The 17,447-nt window shown below is 42.6% G+C and overlaps 1 long non-coding RNA gene across 1 annotated transcript; it reads left to right on the forward strand.

Moving 5' to 3' along the window:
• Positions 1 to 5,151: 5,151 nt before the first annotated feature.
• Positions 5,152 to 16,856, forward strand: LOC140217337 (uncharacterized). Its single transcript, XR_011893852.1, has 3 exons — positions 5,152 to 7,012; positions 8,154 to 8,290; positions 13,377 to 16,856. It is a non-coding gene; the product is annotated as an uncharacterized lncRNA (long non-coding RNA).
• Positions 16,857 to 17,447: the final 591 nt, after the last annotated feature.

Genomic DNA, 17,447 nt, shown 5'->3' on the forward strand with positions numbered 1-17,447 from the left:
CATTAAAATAACGCCATTTCACGTTTCCCAAGTGGCTTATCCGGGCTCTGACGTCATCTACTAGAGAACTTACGATAAGCACACATGTTGCCTGTATTCTTGCAATGCACATACGTTTAAAGCGGTGGAATGGGTTCTTGCAGAACGCTTACGTTTCATGTTCGTGCCTGGAGCATCTAGAGAAGTGCTTAAATTGCGGAAAGGACGCAGTCACATATAAACTTTGTCTTTTTCCATGGAATGATTTTGAAGCATAGTATTGTTTTAGCCATAGTGGAGTTGCACCATCTGTTCAACGTTATTTCTCCTTCACCAAATCAGATGTTCTGGAGCTCTTGAGTGTGCGAAGGCTAAGTCATTCATGTCTTAATTTAATCGTTCTTTCACACTTCTCAGTTTAGGAGCCAACAATTTCGAATACACTTTTTCAATGTGTTCAGTCGAGTCGCGAACGGTGAGCACAACCAAGGAAAGTTAAGTCTATTTAGAAGTCACCATGTTAGGACCTACTTTCGTTGCGCCCATGTGTAAATTCAATACGTTTGCACCGTTTATTTATTTACCAATTTTCAAGCCGTGGGAATAGCGCTGACACAACCTACCACAGCATAATAGGATATGAACTGAATGCTGGTGTCCAGATTCTGAGATCTCTGAACGGAGCAGGATAAGAAATATTCACGGATTGCCTGTTGAATCTTCATGTCGCTTTAGTAGGATCAGTTGTAGGGCATTCACTGCCAATTCTCCGCAAAATGTTACGATCAATTGACCAGAAACTGCACTGCTTGATTGCAAAGAAGCCTTCGAGTTTGTCTACCGAAGACGACGTCGAGTACAGTGGTCATCGCTGAAGCGCGAGAGCTTCCGTTCACTGTGCTGGCATAAATTCACCGACGATTACGATACTTCCTAATGCGAAATTCGAGCGCAGCTTTACACATATTTTCATCTCGCGCGTCAATATTTTGCAGTATGATTATATAAGTACATGTTTTATATTAGGAAGAGAACTCTGTGAGTAGCGTGGCTGGCGTGGACAATCTGTCTCGTGCGGCACATTGCAAACGTAGCGAAGTGTGGCGCGACTGCCTCGTTAATCAGATCACGAGAGGCAACGCTTGGGAGACGCGTGGGCGCGATTCACAGCACCGGCGGCAGACAGACCTCCGCTCATGCAGCGCTTTATTTTACAGCGAAGCTGTTAACCTCTAGTTGGTCGGGATTTTTCGTGTCCGTCACCACAAAAAAAGAACAAAAAAGTGCATATATCCTTTGGAATCAGGCATACAACACGCAGCTCAGTATTAATTTCAATAAAGAAAAGCACAAGACAAGCGTAAAAAATGCATGATGGATGAAAAGGCGCCTGTAAACAATGCGAGGCACGTTCCTTCTCCCCTCATGTTTTTCCCGGTAAAGGTTACGGTTGCATAAGCTGATTTGGTGGGAAAGGTGCAACAGCCGCATATGAATCAGTGAGTGACGCCAACAGACTTCATATGTGAAAGGGAGACCTACCTGGCTAGCAACTCATTCCGTTCATTGCAAGAACGCTATGGGTAGACGACGCAAATCTAAGACTCCCGAAGAGCAGCGTGAATACGATGAGCGTCGAAGAGTACAAAATCATAATGCTCAACAATAGTGTAGTGCTAAGACTAGGCAAAACGATAAAACATTTCATATCCCAATCGACGTAATTTGAATGGTTTTCTAGCAGCTTCTCTGGCCATCCACTTTCGCAGGGCCGGGATGGCGAGTTGAATTCTTTATATATGGTATCGATATATGAGCTCGCCGCATGCCTTATCGGTGGCGCTAATGTGGCGCCATGTTGTAGCAGAGTCCGTCTAGCGCTGCATCACGATTTTCTTCTCACGCTTCCGCCATACCCCTTCCTCCCTTTCCTCCTCGCCCTCTCTTCGCTATCGCCATCTTTCATCCCCCGTTGCGCTTCAAATTCGCTCATTCATCGTTCGTTCTGCTCGCTCGCTCGGTTACGCCGAGGACGCCGCCAACGCCGAGGGACACTGATGCTCAACGGAGGAACCGGCGCATAAGAGTTGCGCCCTAATACATTGCGACATTGACCCGCCGTGGTGGCGAAGTGGCTATGGCGTTGCGCTAATAAGCCGCGGTGGCCGAATTTAGATGGGGGTGAAATGCAAAAACGCCTGTGTACCGTGCATTGGGTGAACGTTAAAAAAATCGCAGGTGGTCAAAATTAACCCGGTGTAATCATAACCAAAGCGTGCTTTTGGCACATAAAACCCCGGAATTTCATTTTCAATTTCTTTTTTAATGCTGCAACACTTCGAATTTTTGCTTATCATAAATGCTATCTGCTTTCGGAGGTGTTGCCACTAAGAAATTGCTGTAACTAACAAACACAACTTCTCGGCTATGAAACATTGTTTTCATTTAAAATGACGAAACGTAGCTGGCACGGGCATATCCAAAACTGCGGGATTTTGTAAACTTCTAGGGAAGGTAGAAAACGGGCAAAATTTCGCCAGTCACTGCGATCCAATCAGTAGTGTTTCAACTGTGCAACCAGTGCGCAAACGAAAAAGAGTTGGGCACTGACGGCTCGTGCACCCAAGGAAGTTCAGCGCGTGCTGTTGTTATTTATGGACAGAACAGCGTTGGCGCTGCTGCAGTAATGCGTCACGGGGAACTTTATAAAGTGTGGGGTTTCACGTTCCTCAACTGTACAGTTGGTTGTGAGGGAAGTCGTAGTGGGGGGGCCATGAAATAATTTTGAACCACCTGGGGTCCTTTAGCGTGCTTCTAAATCTAAGTATACGAGTGTTTTTGCATTCGTGGAGGCGGGAATGCTCTTTTCGAAGGGCCGGTTCTGGTTCTTGTTATGGTTGGGGTTACGGTTATGAGAGACTAGTATTGCGAGAGCGGCGATGTGAGAAGGCGTTGAGCGCGCCTCGACGAAATTGCCTGCAGAAGAATGGATGCTGTAAGAAGTGCGCGCGTCTGCGAGTACGCATATTAAACGCTTTGGTGTAGTTGAAAGTATGCGAGCGTATGAAAAATTACAAGCATGCCTGTGGTGAGGAATGGAAGAAATACGGCCTCGCTCAACGGCGATGAGGATATATAGCCTTTGCGAGGGCATTTTAAGCTCTTTCAGGTAGTTTTTACGTTTGTTTATACATTGCTCTTACAGTAGAGAGCAAGAGGGGTAGGATGAGGAAGAGGGTTCTAATATTAAAGGTTCCCTTTGTTGCTCCCAAGCTCAGCTGTATGCGTGCTTTCTTAAAGATAAAACTATATTCAGGTGGCGCTATTATGAGCCGGAAGTTTTGACAGGCAATAACTTTGACAAATGAATAATCATGACGGCAGTTTTAAAACTGGATCCAATTTCTCACTATATAGCTTGAGACAGCATATATACGTTAGATGCGGAGGAGATCTGGCAGTCCTGTCTTCAATTTTTTTTATGCATTCGTCAAAGAAGCATTTTGAAAGGAAAGAGAGAGACTCAGAATGCACGAACAGTAAAAAATTAATACCTGCATTCAGCTGTACCGCTCTCTTTACAATTTTTTCCCAATTGCCAAACTCGTAAAAAGAAACAAACATTAAAACCAACATGCCTCGGAAAGATGTTTTCAGAGATTAAAAAAAATACGTTCGCCTGACCGTGTGTTAATTTTACGTTTACTTCCAGTAACACTGTAGTTTGTTGACGCGAAAGTGCAGAGTTTCATGTTTTCAGGATGGAGGTACACTCTAAATATTTTCACACCCTTATGGGTGTAATACGGGTGTATTCATCTTTTCACCCTCGTAAACACCCTTGAAACACCCTTTTTTAATGGAAAAGGGTGTTCAACAAGAAAGCACCCTTGTAACACCCCAGTCTTTCTAATATACACCCTAATTATAAGGGAGTAAGTGAACAAGCTTACAGTATACGATAAATGAACATTGCCAGTTAAGGCGTTGATATTGGCTTTACATGAAACGCGCGCTACCTGCGCTTGAATCAGGTAGCTGGAATGATTAGATCGGGGCATCTAGGCAGCAGTGCGCTGGCTCCGAACAGCGGTCGAAAATGAAGTTTCCCACTAATGTTGATATCGAACGGATGCCACTAACGCGCAGACTTTGCATAGCCAGATATCTGCAAAAGGCTTGATATGATCAATGGCAAAATATTTACAATGCTATCACTGAATACTTAAAGGTGTGCAACCAGTTAGACTGGGAATTGTTAGGAGTGAGGGCTAACGGTAAATAGCTCACCAACTTACGGTTTGTAGATGACAATGGAATACTCAGCAAAGCTGCAGACTATTTGCAACAAACGTTTGAGGACCTTGGCGAAGAAAGTGTAAGAGTCTGATTGAGAGTTAGTATGCAGAAGAGAAAAGTAATGTTCCGCAGCCTGGCGAGAGAACGAATGTCATGGTCGGCAGTCAGCCTCTAGAACCTGCGCAGAAATACGTTTATTGAGGTTAATTACTCGCAGGGGCCTCTGATCAAGGAAATTAACAAAAATAAAAAATTAGCTGGAGAGCTTACGGCAGGCATTACTAAATCATGACCAGGGAGCTTACTGCTAATCATTGCTTTCTACCGTTACTAACGTATGGGGCCGAAACTTGGAAGTTACCAAAGAAGCTTGGGAAGACGTTGAGGACCGCGCAACGATCGATGGAATGAAAGTTATTAGGCATGACGATAATAGACTGGAGGACAGCGATGTGGATTAGAGAGCGAACGGGGATAGCTGATATTCTGGTTGACATTAAGAGGAAGAAGTCGTGCTTGGCAGACATTGCAATGCGTAAGGGAGAGAACTGCTGGTCTATTGGAGTTGCAGAATGGGTGCTAAGGGAAGGGAAGCACAGTCGAGGACGGCAGAGAATAATGTGGACGTGATGGAATTGTGAACCTTCAAGACACATGGAACCAGTTAGCACAAGACAGGGGTATTGGAGATCGGTGGAGAAGCTTTCGTCCTGCGATTGACGTCAAAATAAGCTGATGATGATGATGATGTGACGACATCCATGCCAGCTTCGCGGCATGTCATTCATGTTATGACATGCATGCGTGTCATGCACGTTCTGATAGCTCGATTTGCGTCGATTGCGAGGTGGGGGGGGGGGGGGGGGTGGGCTAGTAGCGGCGTAGCCAAGTGGGGCACGCCGGGCACTTGTAACGCTCACTAACAGTAAATTTTTTGCTACTATGGCAATGGCCCCGCTCCTTCCCCCTCCACGGTCAATTGGGACCCCACTCCCCCTCACACGAAAAAAATTTTCTGGCTACACCACTGTGGGGAGGGGGGTGTAAGATTGCTCCAGACCCCTCCCCCTAACTTGTCAACGGAAACGGGGGAGGGTTGGGCCGCTGCCACCGGGCCGCAAGCCTTAGGCAGCCCAATTACCGGCTGCTTTTCCCTTTGGACGTGAATACTGCTCTAATGTCATTACACTGTAGGATTCGTGGCGGTTCGAGGGCCCCCATGCGACAATAAAAAAAAAAAAAAAACACATACAGCCATCAGCAAGTCTTAGCTTGAGCAGATCTTTGGGAGCTGGGCAAGACTCTCATAAAAAAAGCTTGGCACCCCTCTTACATGCATTGTCAACTCTGGGTCACCGCTGACTGCACATTTCCGGTAAAAAAAATCACACAGGAACTCCTCTCGGATTTGTCTAAGTATGCGTAAGCATTGTGACTCTTCCTCATCCGCACGCAGTCCATGTCGTTATCAGTGTTATGAGACTTGATCCGACGAGTATAAGCGACAGCGCTGCGGCGACACGAGCTGCTGTGGTCGGCGGCGCCAAGTGAACGGCGCAAGCAAAGTACTGCAGGTGGCGGGGCCAGGTGCGCTGTGACGTTACGTTCGTTTTGAGCCGTTATCGCTCTTTAGCACTTCTCAACCGCGTCGAACCATTATCAGCCGTTCTCCGGCCGCGGCGGCTGCTTGTGGCACGGCCGCGCGAACCGTATCTCGAAAGCGAACTGCAATTTGGACAGAGTGTGCCCACTGCTGAAAACTTCACGCGCTGTGTTCTCACCGTTTACTTCGCTTTGAAAACAGACGCGCGTACACCTATCTTGAAAGTGATCGGCGAAAAGAGCATAGTGCGGCATAAGCTGAGAGCTTCGTGAGCGCTGTGTTCTCGCCGCTTCAGTCGCGTTGAAGCGAGAGCTAGCACGAAGGTGAATTCACTCGCTGCTGCGGGTTCTATTTTGAAAGGTATCGTGCGGTACGGACTGACGGACGGATGGTTTTTATTTGTGGGTAATTATAGAAATGCTTACGTTATAAAAAAAGTCGCAGGGTTCGCGGATGTCGCGATAACAACCAACTCCGTCTTGATCGCCCCCTCCCCACCCCGGGAAAAGGGACACTACGCCTCTACCTCAGTTGAAGAAACGATGATGAAACGTTAACGACAAGAACGGCATTTTCTAACGCGTTGTCTTATGGCCTCCGAGATTTGCGCGCAAAGCTGGCGCGCGCGAACCTGGGGGGTCATAATTGGCTGCTTAATAGCATTAAAGGACAAAAAGATAATACCAAACGACACAGTAAAAATGCAAACAAAGAACTGATCTTCGCTATACTGTTTGGGGAAAAGAAATAAAAAATTAGACAGCCGCAACACACGCCACTAAAGCCACCACCGCCGGCATAACGCGGAACCAACAGTTGGCAACATTCATTCGCGCTTCATTGTCCGCTTCGTCTCCGCAACGAGAGCCGCCATCCTTTCGCGCCGGCCGTTTTGTCATAGTTTTGTTTTTCTGCAAGTCCGCGCACGCAGCTCCTCGGTGGATGCACGGGTGCACGGCGTCGCATTGCGACCTGCGGCATTTTCTCGTGTTCGCGCAATCGGTGTGAAACATGTCGCATGTGAAATATTTGATAGAAGTGCCTCACGTCCAAGTCAAGCCGCCGTTCGGGTGTATGGCTATGTGCCCCGTTCTCGGAAGCGTCGACGGGTTTCCGGCATGCGGATTTCAGGTACGTGCAAATGCGTTTCGCCCTCCTATTGAGCTCCGGAGCAAAGCGTGCAATATTTCATGTGAAAGATGCAGTGCCCGTCATCATGGTGTGAATTTCGAGCGGCAAACGAGAACTGTGGCACTTAGAGCACACCGCGGCTGCTAAGTCAGCGTTGAAATTGTTTTACGTTACCGTAATATGTTGCTGTCTGTCTAATCTGCGGCTTGTGGACAGCTAGCCCATTGACTTTTGCTTGTGGCAGCGATAGGTATATAAATGGAAGCGGTAATAATTTTCGAGAGCAGACAGTTGTTTCGCGCGATGTTTGGTCGTGTTCATGGCGTTATGAAAGCTAGAAAACTAACTGGCTTGATCGTGCTTAGTTCCAACTCTAAGGGGCGTAACGTTGGCGCTGTATATGTTTGTTTTCCGTGCCGCGAGTACCACTTTCATGCTTTTGTTGCATGAGAGTGGTAGCTGCTGCATGCCGTCTGGGCAGAATACAATAAAAGCAATTTCCTCACTTTCATACGTATGCAATGTGACGTAACAAAATTTCCAGCGTTTTATTCGGAGCGTAAATGTCCAGTATAGTTTAGTAAGAAACTCAAATTCTGTCTTAGCTTAGCGGGCGTGAAACAAGTGAAACTCTCATTCCTTTTTGAATTGTTCGCCCAAGCCGCACCGCCCGCAGATGCTTCATCGGGTAATTGACAGTAGCTTCGCTACGTGAGTTGTGTTATGCGCCAATATTGCCCGGTTAAGTATCCTGTTAATTTATGCCGACGCTCGTTCATCTTGATTTTAAGCGATTACTATCCCCGAGTACCGGGTGATGCCAAACTTGCTGTGAGGTGTAGCAAACGCGGGAAATTCAAAGTGGCGTGGCTGCAAGTTCCTGTTTTTTACGTTTCTTGCATTCAAAGCCAACAGACACAGTATCACTGATTTATTTCCATTCCTGCTGTACTTGATCAATCTAATGTGACAACTGCATTTGCTCTTTAATGTTCTCCATTTATGTGTATTCAGCTTGGCTGCCAGAAAATGCTTGAATTTTTTTCAGTATCCAAGTGACGAAATATTTCACTTACGGCCGTGTGTGAAACACGCAAGATGACAAAACTGATAGCAAAATGATGAGATATTTCTTTTATAGCGTTTGGACTCGACTTTTGGTGAGGATGTCGATCGACCTTGGGCCTGGTGACAGCACACCCGACATGGCCTAAGTGCAGCCTATCAGTTGAGTGCCCCCGAATGGACCATCAACACCGGGAAATGAAACAGAGCTAGGTAGGGGCAATTTTTACTTTGGAACAGAATACTGACAGCTTCCTCTTTTTTTAAGAACTAAATAACATATTTACAAACCCATCCTTTCTCTTTGTGCAGCCTACATAGAATTGTTTTTTGCTTGTTATACAGATCTTCAGAAAGCAGTTCTTCTGAACCCTTTCTGCATGCACAAATAAATAAAGAGGAGTGCACTTTCTGAAGAAATTGATGCACTGAAATGTGCGTTCGACACACAATGAGATGCAAAATAACCAATAACATTAAAGCGGTAAAAAAAAAACAAGTTTGAAACATGTTCTAACATCATAACCCGCCTTGGCATACGGATCTAAATATAACAGCAACAGAGGTGCATGCAGAGAAGTGTTTGTAAATGTTTGCAGGATATGTACGTTGTCTAAGAAATTGTTTTTACTTACTCGGAGCTTCTTGGTGCCGTGGCAGTGCAGTAAAAGCTCAAAATGATGCCCCTGCTCCTAATAAAGCACCTTAGATTTTAAAATTAAATTATGGGCTTTTACATTCCAAAGTCACAACCTGAAGTTTTGGGAACCTGGCCTTCTTTAATGTACACCCGAATCTAAGTGCATAAGCGTTATTGCATTTTACCCCCATTGGAGGGCAGCTGCCATGGCCTACATTGAAGTTAGGACCAGCATGACTGAGCAGCATGGCATCATAGTAAGTGGGCTATAACACCAAGTCAAAATGAGAAATACTGCTTAGAACTACCAACTTCTTGGCTCACAAGCACTTTGCACTAAGTTAAAGGAGTATGGAGTACTGACAGCGACCACTTATGTACCAATTTCTTTTTAGGCTGACTCTGTTATTAGGGTGCGAAGCTTCAATTAGTCAAAACCAGCCTAAATTACAGAACCAGCTCAAAACACGCACCATGTATAGCTGGATTTGGACATGAAAATGGAGTCAATTCATGTCGCCGAAAATGGAAGTGGCAGTGACACTATTTCATGCATTTTGCCTAAAACATAGTCAATAATAATTAATCAATTTCTAAAATATTCTTTTCAAAAAGTTTTTTTCAAGCATGAAAGGAGGAGCCAAATGGTGTTCAGGTGCGCGAGTGGTTAGTTGCATGGCACTTTTCGCATGTATTCACTGGCTTCTTTCAAGCTTGAAAAAAAAAACTTGTTGCACCTATTGAGCAGTAGAAAGCTGGATTGGTAATTTTTCAGGATGCTCTACAATTTTTGCACTGACACTCTTGCTTTGAATATAATATTTGAGCAGTTAAATAATCGTTAATAACTAATTACCTAATTAGGAAAAATGCGAGAATTGGTTTCACTTCCTCAAAACAATGGCAAACGACATTACCTTGGTGCTGTCCAGCTACGTGGCACTTTTACATATTTAAAGCTTGCACATGTCAGACAGACCACCTGGTAATTACAAGGCATATATAGCAGTGGCTAAGTTGTGTGAGCCAGCCATGTGTAGCGAATCATGCGAAACGGCCATGTTTCTTTGACTTAAGGGCATGATAAGATTTACATGCTCGACACCTTGTATCAGTGGGTCTGTTCGTAGTTTAGTTGCTACATAAACAATATTTCTCCACGTGTAAGCTCATATGCATCTTTCAAGTATATTCCCTCATGTGTCCAAAATAAACCATCCTCGCGCTTCCTTCATTATGTCTTCATCTGTTGCTGTGCTAAATTTTTAACATGCAACTGCAGAAATTTTCATCTAGTTTTCATATTTCCTCGTTGTTTGGTGGCTTTATTTCTGAACAAGTCGTTTTCGTTAAACCCTGTTGCACACAGCAGTACACAACATTTCTGCCTAGAGTAGGAATTTTTTTTTTTCAGATTGACATTAATACACCTTGCCTGGGCAATGTAAGGCATTCTACATAACACGGCCCTGCAATAATGTTTTATATTGCATTCCAGCATCATGCAAAAGCTGTTTACTTACCAGATTAGAATATGTATAAGTGTTGGAAGTAACAGAACTGGAAGAAGCCAGCAGATAATGAGGCCAAGGAAAGCATACAGGAACATGTTTTAAGTTTTTTATATGAAGTATAGAAATGATAAATTCTAAGTAAATGAAAGTGGATTAAAAAATATCCACCTGTTGGTGAGGAACGGACCCATAACCTTCACATTACGCATGTGATATACTAACCACTGTGGTACTACGGCCGTGTTCGAATGTCGACAATCTGAGGGGCCATTGTGGACGGTTGAATGCTGCCTCGGTGGCACAGTGGTTAGTGCATCGCATGCCTAATGCAAATGCTGTAGGTTCGTTCTCCCCCCATGCCTGTTTTTACCATTTTCATTTCCCTTTATAATTTCTACATTTAAATAGAAAATTACAAATAAGCTTCCACGTGCCTTCCCTGGCATCTTCCAGCTGTGATTCAGAAAAAGTTTGACCCTCAGTATCCTTTCTTCTCATTTGGAAGAACAGGAGCTTCATTTTAAAAATAATGAGCTCACTTTGTTCAGCATCTCAATGTGGTCTCAAATCTTATCACAGCATGTGTATTACTAAGTGAAGTTTTTGTTAAGATGATGATATAGCATGGGACCTAATTAGTAGCCTTTGTGTTCAGATATATGACTAGTCTAATAGATAGGAGGATTTTAAGAAGCACTTCTAACATGGTCTGATCATGTGTTTAAAAAAAGTAATCTAGCATGATTTCAGGTATAACTGTTGCCCCTGAAAAATATTTGGATCATCTGCATTGGTATTGTTTTTAGAGAGCACCAAGACTGCTTTGGTTGAAGTAGCCTCGTGGAACATGAAGCATCGCTTCTTGCTGAGTCAAGGAAATATCTGCATATCTGAGGTGCATGTGTCATATGCTCGAATGCTGTTTAAAGGCTGCTAATAAGAAAATTACTTCACTTGCCTTCCAGAGATTGCTTCAGTAGTCTATGCTACTCGATCATAAACAATTTACCAGAGTGAACATTCATCACAGTTGGCTTTGCAATGTTTATGCAAAATACCACAATTGCCTACTAGACATGTGACTGCACTAAAACTTGGAATTAATGACCAGTAATTTTTATGGGACAGCAAAACTTGTGTTTATTACTCCAGAACAAAATGCCAGGCACTTCGGTTATTTCTGCCATGGAGTTTCTTACAGTAATTACTAGAGGGAACTCTGGCGCTCCAGTCGTACCACCATGGGAATGATGGGAAGCACATAAGCACATGGATTTGTCTGATATTCGTGCTTGTGAATTCAGACGTTCTTGTGGCTTCGTATATTATACGCTATATAAATCTTATTGTCGTAAATTTCAGCGCAGTCTATACTCTTCGAAGTGCAGAAGACGGCGCCAACACGCACAATTGCTATTAATTGCAACGATTGAGCTTGTCCAGGTGACCAAATCGAAAGGCGCCAAGCGTCTCAAGGCACTGGTATGCCCGCGATAACTTCATCAGGGCGTTGCACTCGCTTGTTACATGCCTCCGTGGCTTAATGGTTTCAATATCAGACTTCTGCTCTAGAGTTCCTGTGTTTGAATCCTGTCGTCGGACGATTTTAATGTTTATTTATTTATTACACAGTATATGGTTGAAAATGACTAGTTTACAAAGTCACAAAGCCGCTTGAAGCCAAACAGACGAAGTTTAGGCAAATCCATGTACTTCCCATAATTTCCATGCTGGTACAGCCGTTCTTGTTTGATCTCCTGTAGACACTAATGTCAGAGTTCCCTCTAGTAATTATTGTATGAAACTGATTTCTGCACCTCACTCTTGCAGAAGCGGCACGACACCTGCTGCGTAAACATGCACTACCTTTCGTCCAAGTGCAGGAATGCTGTGAACTCGCCCTGTACAAAGCCTGCACTAAGTAAAACAAATCACAACGTGCAGTAGCTGTCACGTTGAACTGGTGGAATGAGTATTGAAATGCAGCACCTCCTGAACTAGTTCAGGAAGTGCAGGTTAATCAAGTGGAGATTATATAGTAACAGAAGTTGAGTGATTCTGCATTACATTCACGAAATATACTTCATGATACTTTTCCGTTTATTTCCTCAGTTATTAAGAATCCATTTTGCATTGTTGGACAAAACTACAGAATGCCAACATATTTTCTAGCATTCACTGGTAGCAAACATGTCAAAACTTGTTCTAGTTTCTGGATTGCCGCTTCAACCGTTAACCCCCTAGTTAATTCCGGAAAAATGTACAAAATTTTCCAAATTTTTTACGTGCTCAATTTTTCGGTGTCATTCTCATTCTAAAAATAATTACTTCATTGGTCTCTGGTTAGAAATAACACAAAAATAAGAGCTGCTCTTGAGGGCAGCTTTCCCTCAATGCCGACTGTAACTCATCTTTGACAATAACAGCAGCATAACATCGGGCAGAAAGAGTGCGACTCGTCATTGGCGATATTGGTACTACCTGCAGTCACTAGTACAGCTTTGGATCAAGGGTTAAAGGTTGCGACTTCGTTGCTGCCCAATTTTAATTTTGCAGCTGTTACACTTGGGTGTATCGTGTGTGTGTACGTGTGCATGCATTAAAATGACTTCACGCTAGAGCAAAGCAACTGTAGCGCAGAGAGGCATTAGTCATCTTTATATATTTGCTTTTTAAAGATGCGCTAAGTTTATCTTTTGCAATATAGACTTGGTGCTCTTTGGCCAAAGATGACCCTTTGCTACTAAAACCTATCAATTAGCTTTTTGCAGTAGCAGGTGCTTATTCCTTTTTCGGGATTGGTGTGTGAGTTTTAATTTGTTTTTCTTGAACTGTGCAATTCCCACTCCGAGGACTGCATGTCATCTGAGGTGTTCCTTTTTCAATCAAGAATGTTGAGGTTGTGTTTGTGGAACTCGATTACTTGCCTCAAACGAGCTTGTACAAACTGACCAAGCTGATAATTCTACCTGCTTATATATGAAATATGTTGCGGTTATGAACCCTCATAATGAATGACACATAGTATAAAAATTTTATGTATTAAAACAATTTAATGAAAATTTTCATGTTTTTCGCGTTCGTGTTCACTTCTCTACTCTCGTGTCCTGTCTGCATGCCTCACCTCTTTTTTACCACAATGCAGGGGGAAAAGGTTCCGGTAACACCATGCATTCAGTATGGTGGCCCAGACGTGTATGCAAGCAATCTCCTTCATGTGGACCAAGAACTACTCTGCAGTGTTTCGCAGACTTCCATGCGAAGTCCTCAACATTCTCGTCTCAGTGGAATGGCTGCTCATCTATCTGCGTGTCCATCACCAAGACGGCCAGTTGTAAAGCTCCTGTACCCGTTTAAGAAAGCTTAATGATTTTTTTATTTAGTTTTCACGGTTGGCCGTAGAATCTTAACATTTTTGATGTTTATAACATTTTTACCTGGCACAATGTGGTGCAATAACTTTAAACCAGTGCAATGTATTTAAGTGATGCTCACTCTAATGCCTATCTGGTTTTGTTAGTGTTTGAGAAATTTGTATGTCTGATGAGGTAACAGCATTTGAATTTGTCATCGTGGCTCATTTCAATGAGCTGCTAGGAAAAAAGTCGCAAAACTTATCACACACCAGTTGTAGCATTTTTGTTTTCATGACTATAATATACACGTTTCAAAAGATGGAAAGTGGGGAAAAAAACCTGAAGAACATAATCATCCTAGGATTGTCATGTCCTTACAACTCTGCAATGATAATGCCTCATACATCTTGGGAGCACATTGGTCACAATGCCTACAGGTATACTTGATAAGAGAATAGCTTGCACCCAGATTTGCCACACAGCTGATGGCTGATGGCTTTTGTTTGGTGTCTTCATGTTACTACTATGTATTCAATATTCATTTAGATGTAAAGGACACTAGAGGCACTGAAGTACCAAATGGCACTTGCATTTCAGGGGACAAAGTGCCCAGCATGCCTGTCACAAAACGTGTTCTAGGGGCTACCTTGCCTCTATAGATAAATGGATACCAGATGCTCTGTGTACAGTGTAATCGGTGTAATTGTCTGGAGTGCTTGAAAGATGTGCTACGGGCTGTACTGGCACTGTCTGAAGATAATGCATGGTTCTAGAAAGCCTGCAGCTGAGCATCTGCCACCATACTGAAGGAACTGTCCTAATTTTGTTGATGTTGAAATGTAGGAGCTGCAATGAATAGTTGTGAATGTGGCAGTGCTGCCAAACTAAAGCACAAATTACACACCTCGACTCACACAATGCACTCTGAAAGTTTTGCTACGTGGTATCTGTGTTTGCTGCCTGACCTTATGGCACCTTTACGAGCAATCGCAGGTGATTGCAGCTGCTGAGGCTTTATCAACTGGCAAGTTGAAAAAATAATGCTGTGCCACCAGTGTGGCTGCACATTCCGAGATGCAAGCTATCTTGAACCAGGTGTTCGGTAGACAGTACCTGTGCAGCCAAAACATGGTGTTTGAGCCCTATAGGCAACTACGTTCACAACTGCCCACAAGTGTGCTGTCGGAACAGAAAGTTGAGAACAAGCAGCATTTTTACCAGGGTTCAAACATTAGTGCAAGTCATTCTTTCACCAAGGCTGGTAATCATGCATATGTAATGAGAACAGGGCATTTGTTACACACAAGGGGTCATGTGTCAAGTTTAATTAGATCAGTAATCTATGAGATGGAATTATAAAAAGTGTACCTTTCGTTCCTCAGTGGTCTCTTGGAGAGATGACCATTTCCGGCAGTTTAGTTTTGCCTTCTTATGTCTAGATTTGGTGTGCATATTGCAACTATAACTAACAGTCAGTGCTCTGTCCTGCCCAGTTTTTATGCTGCTTTTGTGATATTTGCAATATTTTGCAGTTCAGCTGCAAAATATTGTCTATAGTATTATAGTCTATGCAAGTATATGTCTTTACTATTAGTAGTTTTCATGTTCAACTTTTGTGCAGTGCTCACTAGTTATTACTAGCCATGTTTTGTTCACACATGCTCTTGGATTGTTGCGCGAAGTGACACGGACACAGATTACAAGCAGACAGGACGAGCGCTAACTCTGAACTAAATATTTCTTGAAACGAAGAACATATATATATATATATAAAGTGATTGCAGAAAACCGCAGCATAAGAACATGACAAGCTATGAAGAAATCAGTTAAGCATATCAGGAAGTAGGGAAGTCAAAAAAGGAAACAACAAAAAGACTACTTCAGATTAACACACGTGTTGTGAAGATACTGAAATTCGCATTCTAACAGACAAAGATGCATGGCTAATGCAAGTCTCTCCTAATCTTTTAATGTGGAATGCCTTGATTATTTCCCGTGTGGTTTGACATTTGTCTCGAAAGAATTTTTGTGTCTTCAAACAAAGGTTTACAACCGCAATTGAAACAATGTGATGCTAGATGTGAAGCATTAGGGTTGTAAAGTGAATGTTTGTTTTCTTTTAGTCTAATATTAATGCACCTGCCGCTTTGTACAATGTAAGTCTTCCCGCACTTGAGAGGATACTGATAACTATACCAGTGTTACAAGGCACAAAAAGGGACACATGTCTAACGCCGCAATTATCTTTTCTGTTTTGCCACCTTGTTCAAGTTTCCTATTTATCATAGGCACATGATAGACAACTTGCGGGGCCGAGAAAACTTTGTCCACATCATATGTATTGGCCACGTTCCATAAACCATCTGATAATCTATGTATATAGGGCACCACAGCAAACCTTCTTTTTCTGTTTTTCTTGTTTCTTAGCCTGGCCTTTTACCCATTTTAAAAGCTTTTTGCAGGTTAGTGATAATAAATGCACAGGATAACTAGCCCTTTCGAGCCTATTTGTTGTGAAAAACTGTTTCATATTGTGTGGACATGACTAGCTTACTCAGCTCTTAAGTTTGCCATTACTAATGTCCACACAATATGAAACAAAGTTTTTCACAACAAATAGATAGAGAAGCATTCCACATTAAAAGATTGGGAGAGACTTACATTAGCCATGCATCTTTGTCTCTGTTAGGATGCGAATTTCAGTATCTTCAGAACACGTGTGTTAATCTGAAGTAGTCTTTTTGTTGTTTCCTTTATTACTTCCTGATATGTTTAACTGATGTCTTCATACCTTGTCATGTTCTTACGCTGCGGTTTTTTGCAGTCACCTATATATATATATGTTCTTCGTTTCAATAAAAATTTAGTTGAGAGTTAGCGCTCATCCTGGTCTGCTTCTAGTGTGTGTACGTGTCACTTCGCGCTACAATCCAAGATCATGTTACTGTACCAACTCGCCCAACTTTCTATCCTTGTGTTAACATAGACACACTCAGACTTGTTCTTACTTATGTGACCGGTTATTTTTGTACTTTATAATAAGATGCAGTGCTTTTCGAATGAAAACATGTGATAGTTCGTAGTGAGATTATTTAAAAAAAACTTTTCTGCTTAAAATTTATTTGAACAAGCCTGTGCCATTATTCAGTGCTTATGTCATTGTATTGGTATGGTTTTACTCCTTATCTTCCTTTTTACTTTTAAAATGTGGAAACATTATTATGTAAGCATTTCTCTTTAATGAAATAATAAATACTTTTCTTATGACATTTCGTCACAAATTTTACAATGATTTTGTTCAATTAGGTAAGCTTAGACTAGCTGATTGTTATTCTGATAGCTTAACTTACTATGCCTGTGGGATATTCAATGCAAGCACATGGTGAAAAATAAACAAAATTGTTGGGTATAAGCAGGTCACTGGCAGTAAATGGAGCATACATATATTTCAGGAAATAGTGCATGCTTATATATTGAACAGCATGCACAGCTACACATGCTGTTTTGTTCGTAAATGCTGAAACAATATTCGAAGTGGAAGCGCTTTGTTGCATTTTGTTCTTTGGCTTTCAGTGCTACCTTTAAGTCATATATGTGAAAGTACTAGTAGAAGCATCCCGTGGAGATAAATGACAACTTTGATGAATAGAGGTATAAAATGTGTGCTTAAAACGGCAAAAAAACTGCTTCACAGGCAAACGTATGCTTCTGTAGTACTGCACTTGTTACCGTCGCCAATCCATGCATTGCTTGCGCTCTATTGCATTCAATATGAGCTACGACAACGAGCTGTGGTGTCTTTCCCTCCTGGTCGAGGTGGTGTTGCGAAAATTTTTGACCAAGTGGAGGTTTTTAATTAT

The sequence above is a fragment of the Dermacentor andersoni genome, chromosome 4 (genome assembly GCF_023375885.2).
Source record: "Dermacentor andersoni chromosome 4, qqDerAnde1_hic_scaffold, whole genome shotgun sequence".
NCBI classification, from domain to species: domain Eukaryota; kingdom Metazoa; phylum Arthropoda; class Arachnida; order Ixodida; family Ixodidae; genus Dermacentor; species Dermacentor andersoni.